Here is a 16,057-nt window from a genome sequence, read left to right on the forward strand (position 1 = left end):
TGCACCAGAACCCTCAGAGCTATGCAGTTAAGCGTGCTTGGGCGAGAGTAGTACTAAGATGGGTGGGGAAGTCCTCGTGTTGATTGCCTTTTTTTTATTTTATTTTTGCCATTTTTTAGCGGTTTTCCTTATGGCTGCGAGCCGCTAGTTAGCGAAGGGATTACCCGAGAGAAATAATGGGTTTTTATGGCACGAAGCCAGGAGGCGCCCGCCCAGGTTTTTGGAATTCATCCAAAAACGTGCATTTAATTGAATATTATAATAGTTTTTATTAAAATACTACAAAAAAGGTTGTTAATCCAAAATAATTGCACGAATAAATTCTCCTCGCCATAACGTTTCCAACGAACCATCATTTTCCGAATCGGACTTGCCACGAAGAATTAATAGTCGAATGGGAAGTTCGGACCAATACATTGGGGACGTGTTAAGTAGTAAACTTGGTAAAATACCTTTAGCAATCGATCATACCAGCACTAATGCACCAGACCCCATCAGAACTCTGCAGTTAAGTGTGCTTGGGAGAGAGTAGTACTAAGATGGGAGACCTCTTGGGAAGTCCTCGTGTTGATTGCTTTTTTTATTTTTATTTTTGCCATTTTTTAGCGGTTTCCTTATGACTGCGAGCCGAGTAATTAGCGAACGGATTGCCCGAGAGAAAGAATGGGTTTTTACGGCACGAAGCCTGGGAGGGCGCCTGCCCCACGTTTTTGGAATTCATCCAAAAACGTGCATTTAATTGAATATTTTAATAGTTTTTTATTAAAATACTATCAAAACGAGGTTGTTAATCCAAAATAATTGCACGAAAAGATTCTCCTCGCCATAAGGTTTCCAACGAACCATCATTTGCCCGAATCGGACTTGCCACGAAGAATTAATAGCCGAAGGGGAGTTCGGACCAATACATTGGAGACGTGTTAAGTAGTAAACTTGGTAAAATACCTTTAGCAATCGATCATACCAGCACTAATGCACCAGAACCATCAGAAATCTGCAGTTAAGCGTGTTGGGAGAGAGTAGTACTATGATGGGTGACCTCTTGGGAAATCCTCGTGTTGATTGCCTTTTTTTATTTTTTTTGCCATTTTTTTAGGGGTTTCCTTATGACTGCGAGCCGAGTAATTAGAGAATGGATTGCCCGAGAGAAAGAATGGGTTTTCATGGCACGAATCCGGGAGGGCGCCCGCCCCAGGTTTTTGGAATTCATCCAAAAACGTGCATTTAATTGGATATTTTAATATTTTTATTAAAATACTATCAAAACGAGGTTGTTAATCCAAATATTTGCACGAAAGGATTCTCTCGCCATAACGTTTCCAACGAACCATCATTTGCCCGAATCGGATTTCCACGAAGAATAATAGCCGAATGGGGAGTTCGGACCAATACATGGAGAGTGTTTCGGCAATCGATCAGAACAGCACTAAAGACTAGAACCAATCATAACTGCTATTAAGCGTGCTTGGGCGAGAGTAGTACTAAGATGGGTGACTCTTGGGAAGTCATCGTGTTGATTGCCTTTTATTATTTATTTTTGCCATTTTTTTAGCGGTTTTTCCTTATGACTGCGAGCCGAGTAATTACGAGGGGATTGTCCGAGAGAAAGAATGGGTTATTATGGCACGAAGTCTGGGAGGGCGCCCGCCCCAGTTTTTTGGAATTCATCCAAAAACTTGCATTTAATTGAATGTTTTAATAGTTTTTATTAAAATACCAAAACGGTGTTAATCCAAATAATTGCACGAAAGGATATCCTCGCCATAACGTTTCCAACGAACCATCATTTGTCCGAATCGACTTTCCACGAAGAATTAATAACGAATGGGGAGTTCGGACCAATACATTGGGGACGTGTTAAGTAGTAAACTTGGTAAATACCTTCAACAATCGATCATACCAGCATTAATGCACCAGAACCATCAGAACTATGCAGTTAAGCGTGCTTGGGCGAGAGTAGTACTAAGATGGTGGGGAAGTCCTCGTGTTGATTGCCTTTTTTTATTTATTTTTGCCATTATTTTTTTGCCATTTTTTAGCGGTTTTCCTTATGGCTGCGAGCGACTAGTTAGCGAAGGGATTACCCGAGAGAAAGAATGGGTTTTTAAGGAACGAAGCCCGGGAGGGCGCCCGCCCCAGGTTAGTAGTAAACTTGGTAGAATACTTCAGCAATCGATCATACCAGCACTAATGCACCAGAACCCATCAGAACTATGCAGTTAAGTGCTTGGGAGAGAGTAGTACTAAGATGGGTGGGGAAGTCCTGTGTTGATTGCCTTTTTTTATTTTTATTTTGCCATTTATTTTTTTTGCCATTTTTTAGCGGTTTCCTTATGGCTGCGAGCCGACTAGTTAGCGAAGGGATTACCCGAGAGAAAGAATGGGTTTAAGGCACGAAGCCGGGAGGGCGCCCGCCCAGGTTTAGTAGTAAACTTGGTAGAATACCTTCAGCAATCGATCATACCAGCACTAATGCACCAGATCCCATCAGAACTCTGCAGTTAAGCGTGCTTGGGCGAGAGTAGTTAAGATGGGTGACCTCTTGGGAAGTCCTCGTGTTGATTGCTATTTTTTTTTTTTTCCATTTTTAAGCGGTTTTCCTTATGGTTGCGAGACGACTAGTTAGCGAAGGGATTACCGAGAGAAAGAATGGGTTTTTATGGCCGAAGCCTGGGAGGGGCGCCCGCCCCAGGTTTTTGGATTTCATCCAAAACGTGCATTTAATTGAATATTCTAATAGTTTTTATTATAATACTACAAAACGAGGTTGTTAATCCAAAATAATTGCACGAAAAGTTCTCCTCGCCATAACGTTTCCAACGAACCATCATTTGTACGAATCGGACTTGCACGAAGAATTAATAGCCGAATGGGAGTTCGGACCAATACATTGGGGACGTGTTAAGTAGTAAACTTGGTAAAATACCTTCAGCAGTCGATCATACCAGCATTAATGCACCAGAACCCATCAGAGCATGCAGTTAAGCGTGCTTGGGCGAGAGTAGTACTAAGATGGGTGGGAAGTCCTCGTGTTGATTGCCTTTTTTTATTTTATTTTGCCATTTTTTTAGCGGTTTTCCTTATGGCTGCGAGCCGACTAGTTAGCGAAGGATTACCCGAGAGAAATAATGGGTTTTTATGGCACGAAGCCAGGGAGGGCGCCCGCCCCAGGTTTTGGAATTCATCCAAAAAGTGCATTTAATTGAATATTATAATAGTTTTTTTAAATACTACAAAAAGAGGTGTTAATCCAAAATAATTGCACGAATAAATTCTCTCGCCATAACGTTTCCAACGAACCATCATTTTTCCGAATCGGACTTGCCACGAGAATTAATAGTCGAATGGGAAGTTCGGACCAATACATTGGGGACGTGTTAAGTAGTAAACTTGGTAAAATACCTTAGCAATCGATCATACCAGCACTAATGCACCAGACCCATCAGAACTCTGCAGTTAAGCGTGCTTGGGAGAGAGTAGTACTAAGATGGGAGACCTCTTGGGAAGTCCTCGTGTTGATTGCCTTTTTTTTTTTATTTTTGCCATTTTTTAGCGGTTTTCCTTATGACTGCGAGCCGAGTAATTAGCGAACGGATTGCCCGAGAGAAAGAATGGGTTTTACGGCACGAAGCCTGGGAGGGCGCCTGCCCCACGTTTTTGGAATTCATCCAAAACGTGCATTTAATTGAATATTAATAGTTTTTTATTAAAATACTATCAAAACGAGGTGTTAATCCAAAATAATGCACGAAAAGATTCTCCTCCATAAGGTTTCCAACGAACCATCATTTGCCCGAATCGGACTTGCCACGAAGAATAATAGCCGAATGGGGAGTTCGGACCAATACATTGGAGACGTGTTAAGTAGTAAACTTGGTAAATACCTTTAGCAATCGATCATACCAGCACTAATGCACCAGAACCATCAGAAATCTGCAGTTAAGCGTGTTTGGGAGAGAGTAACTATGATGGGTGACCTTGGGAAATCCTCGTGTTGATTGCCTTTTTTTATTTTTTTTTGCCATTTTTTAGGGGTTTCCTTATGACTGCGAGCCGAGTAATTAGAGAATGGATTGCCCGAGAGAAAGAATGGGTTTTCATGGCACGAATCCTGGGAGGGCGCCCGCCCCAGGTTTTTGGAATTCATCCAAAAACGTGCATTTAATTGGATTTTAATATTTTATTAAAATACTATCAAACGAGGTGTTAATCCAAATATTTGCACGAAAGGATTCTCCTCGCCATAACGTTTCCAACGAACCATCATTTGCCCGAATCGGATTTTCCACGAAGAATTAATAGCCGAATGGGGAGTTCGGACCAATACATTGGAGACGTGTTTCGGCAATCGATCATACCAGCACTAAAGCACTAGAACCAATCATAACTCTGCTATTAAGCGTGCTTGGGCGAGAGTAGTACTAAGATGGGTGACCTCTTGGGAAGTCATCGTGTTGATTGCCTTTTATTATTTTATTTTTGCCATTTTTTTAGCGGTTTTCCTTATGACTGCGAGCCGAGTAATTAGCGAGGGGATTGTCCGAGAGAAAGAATGGGTTATTATGGCACGAAGTCTGGGAGGGCGCCCGCCCCAGTTTTTTGGAATTCATCCAAAAACTTGCATTTAATTGAATGTTTTAATAGTTTTTTATTAAAATACTACCAAAACGAGGTTGTTAATCCAAAATAATTGCACGAAAGGATTATCCTCGCCATAACGTTTCCAACGAACCATCATTTGTCCGAATCGGACTTTCCACGAAGAATTAATAACCGAATGGGGAGTTCGGACCAATACATTGGGGACGTGTTAAGTAGTAAACTTGGTAAAATACCTTCAACAATCGATCATACCAGCATTAATGCACCAGAACCCATCAGAACTATGCAGTTAAGCGTGCTTGGGCGAGAGTAGTACTAAGATGGGTGGGGAAGTCCTCGTGTTGATTGCCTTTTTTTTATTTTATTTTTGCCATTTATTTTTTTTGCCATTTTTTTAGCGGTTTTCCTTATGGCTGCGAGCCGACTAGTTAGCGAAGGGATTACCCGAGAGAAAGAATGGGTTTTTAAGGAACGAAGCCCGGGAGGGCGCCCGCCCCAGGTTTAGTAGTAAACTTGGTAGAATACCTTCAGCAATCGATCATACCAGCACTAATGCACCAGATCCCATCAGAACTCTGCAGTTAAGCGTGCTTGGGCGAGAGTAGTACTAAGATGGGTGACCTCTTGGGAAGTCCTCGTGTTGATTGCTTTTTTTATTTTTTTTCCATTTTTTTAGCGGTTTTCCTTATGGCTGCGAGCGACTAGTTAGCGAAGGGATTACCCGAGAGAAAGAATGGGTTTTTATGGCACGAAGCCTGGGAGGGCGCCCGCCCCAGGTTTTTGGAATTCATCCAAAAACGTGCATTTAATTGAATATTCTAATAGTTTTTTATTAAAATACTACCAAAACGAGGTTGTTAATCCAAAATAATTGCACGAAAAGATTCTCCTCGCCATAACGTTTCCAACGAACCATCATTTGTCCGAATCGGACTTGCCACGAAGAATTAATAGCCGAATGGGGAGTTCGGACCAATACATTGGGGACGTGTTAAGTAGTAAACTTGGTAAAATACCTTCCGCAGTCGATCATACCAGCATTAATGCACCAGAACCCATCAGAACTATGCAGTTAAGCGTGCTTGGGCGAGAGTAGTACTAAGATGGGTGGGGAAGTCCTCGTGTTGATTGCCTTTTTTTTATTTTATTTTTGCCATTTTTTTTAGCGGTTTTCCTTATGGCTGCGAGCCGACTAGTTAGCAAAGGGATTACCCGAGAGAAAGAATGGTTTTTATGGCACGAAGCCTGGGAGGGCGCCCGCCCCAGGTTTTTGGAATTCATCCAAAAACGTGCATTTAATTGAATATTCTAATAGTTTTTTATTAAAATACTACCAAAACGAGGTTGTTAATCCAAAATAATTGCACGAAAAGATTCTCCTCGCCATAACGTTTCCAACGAACCATCATTTGTCCGAATCGGACTTGCCACGAAGAATTAATAGCCGAATGGGGAGTTCGGACCAATACATTGGGGACGTGTTAAGTAGTAAACTTGGTAAAATACCTTCAGCAATCGATCATACCAGCACTAATGCACCAGAACCCATCAGAACTATGCAGTTAAGCGTGCTTGGGCGAGAGTAGTACTAAGATGGGTGGGAAGTCCTCGTGTTGATTGCCTTTTTTTTTTTTTTTTTTTTTTGCCATTTTTTAGCGGTTTTCCTTATGGCTGCGAGCCGACTAGTTAGCGAAGGGATTACCCGAGAGAAAGAATGGGTTTTTATGGCACGAAGCCTGGGAGGGCGCCCGCCCCAGGTTTTTGGAATTCATCCAAAAACGTGCATTTAATTGAATATTCTAATAGTTTTTTATTAAAATACTACCAAAACGAGGTTGTTAATCCAAAATAATTGCACGAAAAGATTCTCCTCGCCATAACGTTTCCAACGAACCATCATTTGTCTGAATCGGACTTGCCACGAAGAATTAATACCCTAATGGGGAGTTCGGACCAATACATTGGGGACGTGTTAAGTAGTAAACTTGGTAAAATACCTTCCGCAATCGATCATACCAGCATTAATGCACCAGAACCCATCAGAACTATGCAGTTAAGCGTGCTTGGGTGAGAGTAGTACTAAGATGGGTGGGGAAGTCTTCGTGTTGATTACCTTTTTTTTATTTTATTTTTGCCATTTTTTTTAGCGGTTTTCCTTATGGCTGCGAGCCGACTAGTTAGCAAAGGGATTACCCGAGAGAAAGAATGGGTTTTTATGGCACGAAGCCTGGGAGGGCGCCCCCCCAGGTTTTTGGAATTCATCCAAAAACGTGCATTTAATTGAATATTCTAATAGTTTTTTATTAAAATACTACCAAAACGAGTTTGTTAATCCAAAATAATTGCACGAAAAGATTCTCCTCGCCATAACGTTTCCAACGAACCATCATTTGTCCGAATCGGACTTCCCACGAAGAATTAATAGTCGAATGGGGAGTTCGGACCAATACATTGGGGACGTGTTAAGTAGTAAACTTGGTAAAATATCTTCGGCAATCGATCATACCAGCACTAATGCACCAGAACCCATCAGAACTCTGCAGTTAAGCGTGCTTGGGCGAGAGTAGTACTAAGATGGGTGACCTCTTGGGAAGTCCTCGTGTTGATTTCCTTTTTTTTTATTTTATTTTTGCCATTTTTTTAGCGGTTTTCCTTATGGCTGCGAGCCGACTAGTTTGCGAAGAGATTACCCGAGAGAAAGAATGGGTTATTATGGCACGAAGTCTGAGAGGGGGCCCGCCCCAGGTTTTTAGAATTCATCCAAAAACGTGCATTTAATTGAATATTTTAATAGTTTTTTATTAAAATACTACCAAAACGAGGTTGTTAATCCAAAATAATTGCACGAAAGGATTCTCCTCGACATAACGTTTCCAACGAACCATCATTTGCCCGAATCGGACTTTCCAAGAAGAATTAATAGCCGAATGGGGAATTCGGACCAATACATTGGAGACGTGTTAAGTAGTAAACTTGGTAAAATACCTTTAGCAATCGATCATACCATCACTAATGCACCAGAACCCATCCGAACTCTGTAGTTAAGCGTGCTTGGGAGAGAGTAGTACTTAGATGGGTGACCTCTTGGGAAATCCTCGTGTTGATTGCCTTTTTTTATTTTATTTTTGCCATTTTTTTAGCGGTTTTCCTTATGACTGCGAGCCGAGTAATTAGCGAATGGATTTCCCGAGGGAAAGAATGGGTTTTTATGGCACGAAGCCTGGGAGGGCGCCCGCCCCAGTTTTTTGGAATTCATCCAAAAACGTGCATTTAATTGAATATTTTAATTATTTTTTATTAAAATACTACCAAAACGAGGTTGTTAATCCAAAATAATTGGACGAAAAGATTCTCCTCGCCATAACATTTCCAACGAACCATCATTTGCCCGAATCAGACTTGCCACGAAGAATTAATAGCCGAATGGGGAGTTCGGACCAATACATTGGAGACGTGTTAAGTAGTAAACTTGGTAAAATACCTTTAGCAATCAATCATACCAGCACTAATGCACTAGAACCAATCAGAACTCTGCAGTTAAGCGTGCTTGGGCGAGAGTAGTACTAAGATGGGTGACCTCTTGGGAAGTCCTCGTGTTGATTACCTTTTTTTATTTTATTTTGCCATTTTTTTAGCGGTTTTCCTTATGACTGCGAGCCGAGTAATTAGCGAATGGATTGCCCGAGAGAAAGAATGGGTTTTTATGGTATGAAGCCTGGTAAGGCGCCCGCCCCAGGTTTTTGGAATTCATCCAAAAACGTGCATTTAATTGAATATTTTAATAATTTTTTATTAAAATACTACCAAAACGAGGTTGTTAATCCAAAATAATTGCACGAAAGGATTCTCCTCGCCATAACGTTTCCAGCGAACCATCATTTTCCCAAATCGGACTTGCCACGAAGAATTAATAGCCGAATGGGGAGTTCGGACCAATACATTGGAGACGTGTTAAGTAGTAAACTTGGAAAAATACCTTTAGCAATCGATCATACCAGCACTAATGCACCAGAACCCATCCGAACTCTGCAGTTAAGCGTGCTTGGGAGAGATTAGTACTAAGATGGGTGACCTCTTGGGAAGTCCTCGTGTTGATTGCCTTTTTTTATTTATTTTTGCCATTTTTTTAGCGGTTTTCCGTATGACTGCGAGCCGAGTAATTAGCGAATGGATTGCCCGAGAGAAAGAATGGGTTTTTATGGAACAAAGCATGGGAAGGCGCCCGCCCCAGGTTTTTGGAATTCATCCAAAAACGTGCATTTAATTGAATATTTTAATAGTTTTTTATTAAAATACTACCAAAACGAGGTTGTTAATCCAAAATAATTGCACGAAAGGATTCTCCTCGCCATAACGTTTCCAACGAACCATCATTTGCCCGAATCAGACTTGCCACGAAGAATTAATAGTCGAATGGGGAGTTCGGACCAATACATTGGAGGCGTGTTAAGTAGTAAACTTGGTAAGATACCTTTAGCAATCGATCATACCAGCACTAATGCACCAGAACCAATCAGAACTGTGCAGTTAAGCGTGCTTGGGAGAGAGTAGTACTAAGATGGGTGACCTCTTGGGAAGTCCTCGTGTTGATTGCCTTTTTTTATTTATTTTTGCCATTTTTTTAGCGGTTTTCCTTATGACTGCGAGCCGAGTAATTAGCGAATGGATAGCACGAGAGAAAGAATGGGTTTTTATGGAACGAAGCCTGGGAAGGTGCCCGCCCCAGGTTTTTGGAATTCATCCAAAAACGTGCATTTAATAGAATATTTTAATAGTTTTTTATTAAAATACTACCAAAACGAGGTTGTTAATCCAAAATAATTGCACGAAAGGATTCTCCTCGCCATAACGTTTTCAACGAACCATCATTTGCCCGAATCGGACTTGCCACGAAGAATTAATAGCCGAATGGGGAGTTCGGACAAATACATTGGAGACGTGTTAAGTAGTAAACTTGGTAAAATATCTTCAGCAATCGATCATACAACCACTAATGCAGCAGAACCAATCAGAACTCTACAGTTAAGCGTACTTGAGCGAGAGTAGTACTAATTTGGGTGATCTATTGGGAAGTCCTCGTGTTGATTACCTTTTTTTATTTTATTTTGCCATTTTTTTAGCTGTTTTCCTTATGACTGCGAGCCGAGTAATTAGTGAAAGGATTACCCGAGAGAAAGAATGGGTTTTTATGGCACGAAGTCTGGGAGGGCGCCTGCCCCAGGTTTTTGGAATTCATCCAAAAACGTGCATTTAATAGAATATTTTAATAGTTTTTTATTAAAATACTACCAAAACGAGGTTGTTAATCCAAAATAATTGCACGAAAGGATTCTCCTCGCCATAACGTTTTCAACGAACCATCATTTGCCCGAATCGGACTTGCCACGAAGAATTAATAGCCGAATGGGGAGTTCGGACAAATACATTGGAGACGTGTTAAGTAGTAAACTTGGTAAAATATCTTCAGCAATCGATCATACAACCACTAATGCAGCAGAACCAATCAGAACTCTACAGTTAAGCGTACTTGAGCGAGAGTAGTACTAATTTGGGTGATCTATTGGGAAGTCCTCGTGTTGATTACCTTTTTTTATTTTATTTTGCCATTTTTTTAGCTGTTTTCCTTATGACTGCGAGCCGAGTAATTAGTGAAAGGATTACCCGAGAGAAAGAATGGGTTTTTATGGCACGAAGTCTGGGAGGGCGCCTGCCCCAGGTTTTTGGAATTCATCCAAAAACGTGCATTTAATTGAATATTTTAATAGTTTTTTATTAAAATACTACCAAAACGAGGTTGTTAATCCAAAATAATTGCACGAAACGATTCTCCTCGCCATAACGTTTCCAGCGAACCATCATTTGCCCGAATCAGACTTGCCACGAAGAATTAATAGCCGAATGGGGAGTTCGGACCAATACATTGGAGACGTGTTAAGTAGTAAACTTGGAAAAATACCTTTAGCAATCGATCATACCAGCATTAATGCACCAAAACCCATCCGAACTCTGCAGTTAAGCGTGCTTGGGAGAGAGTAGTACTAAGATGGGTGACCTCTTGGGAAGTCCTCGTGTTGATTGCCTTTTTTTATTTATTTTTGCCATTTTTTTAGCGGTTTTCCGTATGACTGCGAGACGAGTAATTAGCGAATGGATAGCCCGATAGAAAGAATGGGTTTTTATGGAACGAAGCCTGGGAAGGCGCCCGCCCCAGGTTTTTGGAATTCATCCAAAAACGTGCATTTAATTGAATATTTTGATAGTTTTTTATTAAAATACTACCAAAACGAGGTTGTTAATCCAAAATAATTGCACGAATGGATTCTCCTCGCCCTAACGTTTCCAACGAACCATCATTTGCCTGAATCGGACTTGCCACGAAGAAATAATAGCCAAATGGGGTGTTCGGACCAATACATTGGAGACGTGTTAAGTAGTAAACTTGGTAAAATACCTTTAGCAATCGATCATACAAGCACTAATGCACCAGAACCCATCCGAACTCTGCAGTTAAGCGTGCTTGGGAGAGAGTAGTACTAAGATGGGTGACCTCATGGGAAGTCCTCGTGTTGATTGCCTTTTTTTATTTATTTTTGCCATTTTTTTAGCGGTTTTCCTTGTGACTGCGAGCCGAGTAATTAGCGAATGGATTTCCCGAGAGAAAGAATGGGTTTTTATGGAACGAAGCCTGGGAAGGCGCCCGCCCCAGGTTTTTGGAATTCATCCAAAAACGTGCATTTAATTGAATATTTTAATAGTTTTTTATTAAAATACTACCAAAACGAGGTTGTTAGTCCAAAATAATTGAACGAAAGGATTCTCCTCGCCATAACGTTTCCAACGAACCATCATTTGCCCGAATCGGACTTGCCACGAAGAATTAATAGTCGAATGGGGAGTTCGGACCAATACATTGGAGACGTGTTAAGTAGTAAACTTGGTAAAATACCTTTAGCAATCGATCATACCAGCACTAATGCACTAGAACCAATCAGAACTGTGCAGTTAAGCGTGCTTGGGCGAGAGTAGCACTAAGATCGGTGACCTATTGGGAAGTCCTCGTGTTGATTACCTTTTTTTATTTTATTTTTGCCATTTTTTTAGCGGTTTTCCTTATGGATGCGAGCCGAGTAATTAGCGATGGGATTACCCGAGAGAAAGAATGGGTTTTTATGGCACGAAGCCTGGGAGGGCGCCCGCCCCAGGTTTTTTGAATTCATCCAAAAACGTGCATTTAATTGAATATTTTAATAGTTTTTTATTAAAATACTACCAAAACGAGGTTGTTAGTCCAAAATAATTGCACGAAAGGATTTTCCTCGCCATAACGTTTCCAACGAACCATCCTTTGCCCGAATCAGACTTGCCACGAAGAATTAATAGCCGAATGGGGAGTTCGGACCAATACATTAGAGACGTGTTAAGTAGTAAACTTGGTAAAATATCTTCAGCAATCGATCATACCAGCACTAATTTACCAGAACCCATCAGAATTCGGTAGGGCGAGAGTAGTACTAAGATGGGACCTCTTGTGAAGTCCTCGTGTTGATTACCCTCTTGTGAAGTCCTCGTGTTGATTACCTTTTTTTATTTTATTTTTGCCATTTTTTTAGCGGTTTTCCTTATGGATGCGAGCCGAGTAATTAGCGAAGGGATTACCCGAGAGAAAGAATGGGTTTTTATGGCACGAAGCCTGGGAGGGCGCCTGCCCCAGGTTTTTGGAATTCGTCAAAAAATGTGCATTTAATTGAATATTTTAATAGTTTTTATTAAAATACTACCAAAACGAGGTTGTTAGTCCAAAATAATTGCACGAAAGGATTCTCCTCGCCATAACGTTTCCAACGAACCATCATTTGCTTGAATCGGACTTGCCACGAAGAATTAATAACCAAATGGGTAGTTCGGACCAATACATTGGAGACGTGTTAAGTAGTAAACTTGGTAAAATATCTTCGGCAATCGATCATACCAGCACTAATGCACCAGATCCCATCAGAACTCTGCATTTAAGCGTGCTTGGGCGAGAGTAGTACTAAGATGGATGACCTCTTGGGAAGTCCTCGTGTTGATTGCCATTTTATATTTTATTTTTGCCATTTTTTTAGCGGTTTTCCTTATGGCTGCGAGCCGACTAGTTAGCGAAGGGATTACCCGAGAGAAAGAATGGGTTATTATGGCATGAAGCCTGGGAGGGCGCCCACCCCAGGTTTTTGGAATTCATCCAAAAATGTGCATTTAATTGAATATTTTAATAGTTTTTATTAAAATACTACCAAAACGAGGTTGTTAATCCAAAATAATTGCACGAAAGGATTCTGCTCGCCATAACGTTTCCAACGAACCATCATTTGCCCAAATTGGACTTGCCACGAAGAATTAATAGCCGAATGGGGAGTTCGGACCAATACATTGGAGACGTGTGAAGAACTGAACTTGGTAAAATATCTTCGGCAATCGATCATACCAGCACTAATGCACCAGAACCCATCAGCACTCTGCAGTTAAGCGTGCTTGGGAGAGAGTAATACTAAGATGGGTGACCTCTTGGGAAGTCCTCGTGTTGATTGCCTTTTTTTATTTTTATTTTTGCCATTTTTTTAGCGGTTTTCCTTATGACTGCGAGCCGAGTAATTAGCGAATGGATTGCCCGAGGGAAAAAATGGGTTTTTATGGAACGAAGCATGGGAAGGCGCCCGCCCTAGGTTTTTGGAATTCATCCAAAAACGTGCATTTAATTGAATATTTGAATAGTTTTTATTAAAATACTACCAAAACGAGGTTGTTAATCCAAAATAATTGCACGAAAGGATTCTCCTCGCCATAACGTTTCCAACGAACCATCATTTGCCCGAATCAGACTTGCCACGAAGAATTAATAGTCGAATGGGGAGTTCGGACCAATACATTGGAGACGTGTTAAGTAGTAAACTTGGTAAAAAAATTTCAGCAATCGATCATACCAGCACTAATGCACCAGAACCAATCAGAACTGTGCAGTTAAGCGTGCTTGGGAGAGAGTAGTACTAAGATGGGTGACCTCTTGGGAAGTCCTCGTGTTGATTGCCTTTTTTTATTTATTTTTGGCATTTTTTTATCGATTTTCCTTATGACTGCGATCCGACTAATTAGCGAATGGATTGCCCGAGAGAAAGAATGGGTTTTTATGGAACGAAGCCTGGGAAGGCGCCCGCCCCAAGTTTTTGGAATTCATCCAAAAACGTGCATTTAATTGAATATTTTAATAGTTTTTTATTAAAATACTACCAAAACGAGGTTGTTAATCCAAAATAATTGCACGAAAGGATTCTCCTCGCCATAAAGTTTCCAACGAACCATCATTTGCCCGAATCGGACTTGCCACGAAGAATTAATAGCCGAATGGGGAGTTCGGACCAATACATTGGAGACGTGTGAAGAAGTGAACTTGGTAAAATATCTTCGGCAATCGATCATACCAGCACTAATGCACCAGAACCAATCAGAACTCTGCAGTTAAGCGTGCTTGGGCGAGAGTAATACTAAGATAGGCGACCTCTTGGGAAGTCCTCGTGTTGATTACCTTTTTTTATTTTAATTTTGCCATTTTTAGCGGTTTTCCTTATGGCTGCGAGCCGAGTAATTAGCGATGGGATTACCCGAGAGAAAGAATGGGTTTTTATGGCACGAAGCCTGGGAGGGCGCCCGCCCCAGGTTTTTGGAATTCATCCAAAAACGTGCATTTAATTGAATATTTTAATAGTTTTTTATTAAAATACTACCAAAATGAGGCTGTTAGTCCAAAATAATTGCACAAAAGGATTCTCCTCGCCATAACGTTTCCAACGAACCATCCTTTGCCCGAATCAGAGTTGCCACGAAGAATTAATAGCCGAATGGGGAGTTCGGACCAATACATTAGAGACGTGTTAAGTAGTAAACTTGGTAAAATATCTTCAGCAATCGATCATACCAGCACTAGTTTACCAGAACCCATCAGAACTCGGTAGTTAAGCGTGCTTGGGCGAGAGTAGTACTAAGATGGGTGACCTCTTGTGAAGTCCTCGTGTTGATTACCCTCTTGTGAAGTCCTCGTGTTGATTACCATTTCTTATTTTATTTTTGCCATTTTTTTTAGCGGTTTTCCTTATGGCTGCGAGCCGAGTAATTAGCGAAGGGATTACCCGAGAGAAAGAATGGGTTTTTATGGCACGAAGCCTGGGAGGGCGCCCGCCCCAGGTTTTTAGAATTCATCCAAAAACATGCATTTAATTGAATATTTTAATAGTTTTTTATTAAAATACTACCAAAACGAGGTTGTTAATCCAAAATAATTGCACGAAAGGATTCTCCTCGCCATAACGTTTCCAACGAACCATCATTTGCCCGAATCAGACTTGCCACGAAGAATTAATAGTCGAATGGGGAGTTCGGACCAATACATTGGAGACGCGTTAAGTAGTAAACTTGGTAAAATATCTTCGGCAATCGATCATACCAGCACTAATGCACCAGAACCCATCAGCACTCTGCAGTTAAGCGTGCTTGGGCGAGAGTAATACTAAGATGGGTGACCTCTTGGGAAGTCCTCGTGTTGATTGCCTTTTTTTATTTTTATTTTTGCCATTTTTTAGCGGTTTTCCTTATGACTGCGAGCCGAGTAATTAGCGAATGGATTTCCCGAGAGAAAGAATGGGTTTTTATGGCACGAAGCATAGGAGGGCGCCCGCCCCAGGTTTTTGGAATTCATCCAAAAACATGCATTTAATTGAATATTTTAATAGTTTTTTATTAAAATACTACCAAAACGAGGTTGTTAATCCAAAATAATTGCACGAAAGGATTCTCCTCGCCATAACGTTTCCAACGAACCATCATTTGCCCGAATCGGACTTGCCACGAAGAATTAATAGCCGAATGGGGAGTTCGGACCAATACATTGGAGACGTGTTAAGTAGTAAACTTGGTAAAATACCTTTAGCAATCGATCATACCAGCACTAATGCACCAGAACCCATCCGAACTCTGCAGTTAAGCATGCTTGGGAGAGAGTAGTACTAAGATGGGTGACCTCTTGTGAAGTCCTCGTGTTGATTGCCTTTTTTTATTTATTTTTGCCATTTTTTTAGCGGTTTTCCTTATGACTGCGAGCCGAGTAATTAGCGAATGGATTTCCCGAGAGAAAGAATGGGTTTTTATGGAACGAAGCATGGGAGGGAGCCCGCCCCAGGTTTTTGGAATTCATCCAAAAACGTGCATTTAATTGAATATTTTAATAATTTTTTATTAAAATACTACCAAAAAGAGGTTGTTAATCCAAAATAGTTGCACGAAAGGATTCTCCTCGCCATAACGTTTCCAACGAACCATCATTTGCCCGAATCGGACTTGCCACGAAGAATTAATAGTCGAATGGGGAGTTCGGACCAATACATTGGAGACGTGTTAAGTAGTAAACTTGGTAAAATACCTTTAGCAA

The 16,057-nt window shown here is 40.9% G+C and overlaps 18 non-coding genes and 10 pseudogenes across 18 annotated transcripts; all 28 read left to right on the forward strand.

The window, feature by feature from the left end:
- The first annotated feature begins 457 nt into the window (after positions 1 to 457).
- Positions 458 to 576, forward strand: LOC113327054. Its single transcript, XR_003348713.1, has one exon. It is a non-coding gene; the product is annotated as a 5S ribosomal RNA (ribosomal RNA).
- Positions 577 to 950: 374 nt separating this feature from the next.
- Positions 951 to 1,067, forward strand: LOC113327366 (annotated as a pseudogene).
- Positions 1,068 to 1,886: 819 nt separating this feature from the next.
- On the forward strand, positions 1,887 to 1,996 carry LOC113327417 (annotated as a pseudogene).
- A 454-nt stretch (positions 1,997 to 2,450) lies between these two features.
- LOC113327106 lies at positions 2,451 to 2,567 on the forward strand. The gene has a single exon (XR_003348766.1). It is a non-coding gene; the product is annotated as a 5S ribosomal RNA (ribosomal RNA).
- A 364-nt stretch (positions 2,568 to 2,931) lies between these two features.
- LOC113327424 lies at positions 2,932 to 3,041 on the forward strand (annotated as a pseudogene).
- Positions 3,042 to 3,406: 365 nt separating this feature from the next.
- LOC113327131 lies at positions 3,407 to 3,524 on the forward strand. Its single transcript, XR_003348793.1, has one exon. It is a non-coding gene; the product is annotated as a 5S ribosomal RNA (ribosomal RNA).
- Positions 3,525 to 3,889: 365 nt separating this feature from the next.
- LOC113327425 lies at positions 3,890 to 4,003 on the forward strand (annotated as a pseudogene).
- A 341-nt stretch (positions 4,004 to 4,344) lies between these two features.
- Positions 4,345 to 4,463, forward strand: LOC113327351 (annotated as a pseudogene).
- Positions 4,464 to 4,840: 377 nt separating this feature from the next.
- Positions 4,841 to 4,952, forward strand: LOC113327387 (annotated as a pseudogene).
- Positions 4,953 to 5,132: 180 nt separating this feature from the next.
- On the forward strand, positions 5,133 to 5,251 carry LOC113327040. The gene has a single exon (XR_003348700.1). It is a non-coding gene; the product is annotated as a 5S ribosomal RNA (ribosomal RNA).
- Positions 5,252 to 5,623: 372 nt separating this feature from the next.
- On the forward strand, positions 5,624 to 5,735 carry LOC113327374 (annotated as a pseudogene).
- A 378-nt stretch (positions 5,736 to 6,113) lies between these two features.
- On the forward strand, positions 6,114 to 6,224 carry LOC113327349 (annotated as a pseudogene).
- Positions 6,225 to 6,604: 380 nt separating this feature from the next.
- LOC113327415 lies at positions 6,605 to 6,716 on the forward strand (annotated as a pseudogene).
- Positions 6,717 to 7,094: 378 nt separating this feature from the next.
- LOC113327088 lies at positions 7,095 to 7,213 on the forward strand. Its single transcript, XR_003348749.1, has one exon. It is a non-coding gene; the product is annotated as a 5S ribosomal RNA (ribosomal RNA).
- Positions 7,214 to 7,592: 379 nt separating this feature from the next.
- On the forward strand, positions 7,593 to 7,711 carry LOC113327102. Its single transcript, XR_003348762.1, has one exon. It is a non-coding gene; the product is annotated as a 5S ribosomal RNA (ribosomal RNA).
- Positions 7,712 to 8,088: 377 nt separating this feature from the next.
- Positions 8,089 to 8,207, forward strand: LOC113327067. Its single transcript, XR_003348727.1, has one exon. It is a non-coding gene; the product is annotated as a 5S ribosomal RNA (ribosomal RNA).
- A 376-nt stretch (positions 8,208 to 8,583) lies between these two features.
- LOC113327406 lies at positions 8,584 to 8,702 on the forward strand. Its single transcript, XR_003348933.1, has one exon. It is a non-coding gene; the product is annotated as a 5S ribosomal RNA (ribosomal RNA).
- Positions 8,703 to 9,078: 376 nt separating this feature from the next.
- Positions 9,079 to 9,197, forward strand: LOC113327214. Its single transcript, XR_003348877.1, has one exon. It is a non-coding gene; the product is annotated as a 5S ribosomal RNA (ribosomal RNA).
- A 1,366-nt stretch (positions 9,198 to 10,563) lies between these two features.
- On the forward strand, positions 10,564 to 10,682 carry LOC113327105. The gene has a single exon (XR_003348765.1). It is a non-coding gene; the product is annotated as a 5S ribosomal RNA (ribosomal RNA).
- Positions 10,683 to 11,058: 376 nt separating this feature from the next.
- On the forward strand, positions 11,059 to 11,177 carry LOC113327073. Its single transcript, XR_003348734.1, has one exon. It is a non-coding gene; the product is annotated as a 5S ribosomal RNA (ribosomal RNA).
- Positions 11,178 to 11,553: 376 nt separating this feature from the next.
- Positions 11,554 to 11,672, forward strand: LOC113327388 (annotated as a pseudogene).
- Positions 11,673 to 12,557: 885 nt separating this feature from the next.
- LOC113327276 lies at positions 12,558 to 12,676 on the forward strand. The gene has a single exon (XR_003348918.1). It is a non-coding gene; the product is annotated as a 5S ribosomal RNA (ribosomal RNA).
- A 376-nt stretch (positions 12,677 to 13,052) lies between these two features.
- Positions 13,053 to 13,171, forward strand: LOC113327081. The gene has a single exon (XR_003348742.1). It is a non-coding gene; the product is annotated as a 5S ribosomal RNA (ribosomal RNA).
- A 377-nt stretch (positions 13,172 to 13,548) lies between these two features.
- Positions 13,549 to 13,667, forward strand: LOC113327215. Its single transcript, XR_003348878.1, has one exon. It is a non-coding gene; the product is annotated as a 5S ribosomal RNA (ribosomal RNA).
- A 376-nt stretch (positions 13,668 to 14,043) lies between these two features.
- LOC113327199 lies at positions 14,044 to 14,162 on the forward strand. Its single transcript, XR_003348861.1, has one exon. It is a non-coding gene; the product is annotated as a 5S ribosomal RNA (ribosomal RNA).
- Positions 14,163 to 14,537: 375 nt separating this feature from the next.
- LOC113327169 lies at positions 14,538 to 14,656 on the forward strand. The gene has a single exon (XR_003348831.1). It is a non-coding gene; the product is annotated as a 5S ribosomal RNA (ribosomal RNA).
- A 406-nt stretch (positions 14,657 to 15,062) lies between these two features.
- LOC113327288 lies at positions 15,063 to 15,181 on the forward strand. Its single transcript, XR_003348919.1, has one exon. It is a non-coding gene; the product is annotated as a 5S ribosomal RNA (ribosomal RNA).
- A 377-nt stretch (positions 15,182 to 15,558) lies between these two features.
- On the forward strand, positions 15,559 to 15,677 carry LOC113327082. Its single transcript, XR_003348743.1, has one exon. It is a non-coding gene; the product is annotated as a 5S ribosomal RNA (ribosomal RNA).
- Positions 15,678 to 16,057: the final 380 nt, after the last annotated feature.

Source organism: Papaver somniferum, unplaced genomic scaffold (assembly GCF_003573695.1).
Source record: "Papaver somniferum cultivar HN1 unplaced genomic scaffold, ASM357369v1 unplaced-scaffold_10, whole genome shotgun sequence".
Taxonomy (NCBI): Eukaryota; Viridiplantae; Streptophyta; class Magnoliopsida; order Ranunculales; family Papaveraceae; genus Papaver; species Papaver somniferum.